General features: G+C 29.8%; 1 pseudogene; it reads left to right on the top strand.

Moving 5' to 3' along the window:
• The first annotated feature begins 1397 nt into the window (after window positions 1-1397).
• On the top strand, window positions 1398-2248 carry LOC120144179 (annotated as a pseudogene).
• Window positions 2249-4351: the final 2103 nt, after the last annotated feature.

Below are 4351 nucleotides of genomic sequence, written 5' to 3' on the forward strand. Positions count from 1 at the left end.
AATGCTTGAGGACAAACATTGAATAAGTGAGGGTGAATCTGATAAGTGCTTAATTTAGTTAATATTTTACTTTTAAATTACTCTTTAATCATTGATTTTTTTTCCTTATTTGTTCATTTTAATTCATTTTCTGTACAGGACGTAAGATTATGAAAATTGCAAAAAACACAATTTGTAGATTTTTTATTTTCGGAATCAAAGCTGGTTGGAATTCGGATTTGGATTAAACTCAAATTTAGGATAATATTTTAAACATTATATTTTATCTTTGTATTTTAGTTTAAATATGTTTTTAGTATTTTAATTAAGTTTTAGGATCTTATTTTTATATTTTATATTTTATCTTTATCTTTGTATTTTAGTTTAAATAGGTTTTAGTATTTTAATTAGGATTTAGAATATTATATTATTTTTTTAGGTATTTTAGTTTAAATAGTTTTAAGCGTTTTAATTAGGATTTAAGATGTTTTGGCTTGTTTTTATGATTTTGAAGGCTATAAATACCCTCTAAGGGTGAGCCTAGAAATATATATCTCTCATTTGAGAATAAAATCTTCTTTTTCTCTCTAGCTTTCTCTCTATTTTTCGCATACTTTTCTATTTGCTAAGTATACTTTGGTTATGCTTAGCTAATTTTCTTTCAAGCCTAAGACTAAAGCGAATACTCGATTCCAAACGTGAGAATTGTAAGGTACTTAAATCGTTTCGGATTTTCTCTCTGTTTTCTGAAGCTTACTTTTCAAATCAAAACTATTTCGACATTGGTTTGGATATTGTTATGGTTAATGTTTGAAGAAGTATTTGCTTATTGAAGCATATTCAACTTCCCAAGAATACACTTAGCAAAATTGTTTGCTAAGAGGAAACTGAGATCGGAATCAAATCCGAGTTGGCAGCGAAGAATTGTTCTTGTAAGCTTACGTGAATCTTGAAGTAAAAATTTGTTTCGATAATCCGACGAATTTGAGGCGAAGCTGAAGTCTGAGACTGCTTTCACAATAAGTTTCTTTTATCTTAATCTCTTTAATTTATTTATTTAATTATTTTTTTCTTTTATTTAATTCTTATTTTTTATTTTAACCACAACTTTTAAAAAATCCCCTTTTATATTTATTACTATTAATATTTATTATATTATTATTTTTCTTTTTCTTTTTTTATTTTAATATATCTTTTCAACTTCATCTGGAATTATATATTTTTCTAAAATCAAGAAAGAGTTTTATTAAATCAGAAACACCACAATCCATGTGAATGACTCTGCTTTTCTATACTACATTTTCATTTTTATTTATTAAGAAGCCAGGAATTATTTTGATAGCAAAACGACAGTTATCAGTTCGATTAAAAGCGAAGCACTCGACCTTGAAGGGCTTGCTGATTAGTTACAAATAGGACATAAGTTTTATGTGATTGGAGTCTCAATGGGATCATACACCATCTGGAGTTGCCTCAAATATATACCGGAAAGGCAAACTACTTAAAAACTTTCTTATGCAAACTAAGGTTTTTGTTACTTCACTTGTGCCATAAGCAATCTACTTGCCAATTGATTGTCCCTGCAGGCTAGCAGGTGTGGCGATGGTGGTTCCGGTCATCAATTATCGATGGCCCTCATTTCCCAAGAGCCTGACCAGAGAAGATTAAGAACAGTTGTGAAGTTATTGTATTGGATAGCAAAATATACCCCTGGCCTTCTACACTGGTCGGTTACTCGAAAATGATTCCCTTCATCATCGTTCGTGGAAGAAAAGCCGGTGTTCTTCCATAAAAGAGATATGGAAGCCCTCAAGAAAACAGAAGGGTTCCCCATGCTTACCAAGGTAAGGATTAAACATTCTACATCAGCCTATTTGTATTCATTATGTTGACGATTTATGTTTGTGCACGCGAACAGGAAAGATTACGAGAACAATCTGTTTTCGATAAACTGTGCAGTGACTTTCTGGTCTGTTACGGTGATTGGGACTTCGATCCAATGGAACTGACTAACCCATTCCCCGAGAAACAGAACGGTGTTCATATCTGGCAGGGTCACGAAGACAAGATCGTCCCGTTCGAACTTCAACGATGCATTTCGAGAAAGCTACCGTGGATCCAATACCATGAAGTTCCCGATGGTGGACACTTACTCGTGCATTACAACGGGTTACGCGAGGCCATATTGCGTGCGTTACTGCTAGGAGAAGAACATCACCTGTATGGACCAAGTGCAGATCAAGTTGTCGCCTAAATATTATCCATAGTTTCTTTCATTCTTTCAATGTTGATTGTGAGTGGGTAAATATGTGGTGTTAGATTGATAAACATGAAAAGATTTCACAGTTTGCACATGCATATTCAATATCTAAGTACACTCGTACAGATACAATTAACATGAAATAATTCGAACTCAAACATGAGATATAACCGTAAGGTCTGTGCAATTTTGATGATTATAAGATAGTATTTATTCGAACATGACTCTAATGGGATTGAAGTTATTAAGTGAAAAGATCTTCTTTTCTTTTTTTAAATATTTTTTATTTAAGGAGAATGAAGAAACTTAAATATTTATTGCTTTCTTTTAAAAAGTGATCTAATATGGACAAAAATTAATAGCCTAATTATTTGTAAAATTAATCTAATTATAAATGTGATTAGTAAATGATATAAAATAACATTAAATTTATAAAGTCTTAATTAAACTTAATTAAATGAATTATACAATCGTTAATTAAATTGATTCAATATAAGTATAGAAATAATGACATTCAATTTATTAATCTCAAATTTATGATTATTATTTTATAATTAATTATTTTTATATTTCCATAAAATATTTTGATTTGTATTATTATATTGTGCAATACCTCATATATTATATATTATAATATAAGATGTAAGCAATTATACTACACCATCACGAATCTCACAATATGATAATAATATATGAGTAATAAAAATCATATTATATATTATTTATTTAAAATGATTTATATAGTTTATATTACATAATATAATTTTATTTATAGCTTATATACAATATTGAAAATAGTTTTATATAATGTTATTATATAAAACTTTATTATATAATAATCAAATATTTTTTATAATTTTATAATTTATTATTTGATACATTGTTCTTAAAAATAATTCTACAAATTACGCTTTTATTTATATAAAAGTATAATAGGAAAACTATATATTAAAGTCCTTCAATTTCTTCTTCATCATCCAAAGGAGATAGGTTAAAATTTATAGAGTTTGATGAAAGTGTTGACGAGGAGAGAGGGAGAAGGATCCATTGGGAGGGAAATTTGGCATAAGCAAAGAGGCACGTGGCACCAACGTGTTAACAACTGTGTCCAGTAGTGGGGCCCACACCTACCATCCATTGCATGTATTAAGGTGACCATTGAAGCAGTTACAGTACTCACCACTTCTTCTTCTTCAGCAGATTCCCTACTTTTGGTTCTTCTCAACACTAAAAAAGTACCCCCAAAATAAAAAAGATTGAATTTTCCCCAGCGTCTCCCATGCCTGCAGGTCACATTCTGGTATAATTTCTTTACATTTCCTTCTAATTTCTACATGCATTATTACTTCCTTTATTTCTCATATATCTGATTTATGATTTTCTTGTTGGATTCCCATTTTCTTTTTTCTTTCTCCTTGGATGGTCGATATAAGCAATTGCATGTCGATGTTTGGTTTTCTCAACGCCACAAAACCTTAATCTCATACTGCCATTCTCTTCATTTTACATATCCAAATGCATGCATGATGTAATTATCTTTAGAATTTTGAAATGCTCTTAGTTCTTAATTAACCCAGAGCTTTTCAATTTATATATATAAATAATTTTAAATTCTGCTTTTTTCTATCTACAAATTTCGACCTCCTTTCTCATAAAAAAACGGGCATGCTTGTCTTGATGCAGTTCTTCCTTCTTTGTAAGAGTTCTTAGATATATGTATATATATAGTGTTGTTTTCCCCCACACAAGTTTTATGAACAATTTCTTTTGCTGTAATTGTTCTAGCTTGAATATAATTATTTTGGGAATTATATTTATATTTTCAGTTTTACTCAAGCACATGCAAAATAAAATAGATTAGAAAAAGTTTTAGTGACTAAGCTACTGCTGAGAATAAGATAGTTACCGGAATTATAAATTTCTGGTCCCTTGACCTCTTATTGTTACTAATCTGCATTTTTTATTTTAAGTGCTGCTATGAACCATGTATAATATCTGTTTGTTTTTCTTTTTGCAGGAACTTGTCTGAGGTTTTCCTTTCTTTTTTGTTTTAGTTTGATCATAAAGGTAGTGCCTGTACCATCTTATTGGAAACGAGAGACGGTGTTTATG

This window comes from Hibiscus syriacus, unplaced genomic scaffold (genome assembly GCF_006381635.1).
Source record: "Hibiscus syriacus cultivar Baekdansim isolate YM2019G1 unplaced genomic scaffold, ASM638163v2 tig00110882_pilon, whole genome shotgun sequence".
In the NCBI taxonomy this organism is placed as follows: Eukaryota; Viridiplantae; Streptophyta; class Magnoliopsida; order Malvales; family Malvaceae; genus Hibiscus; species Hibiscus syriacus.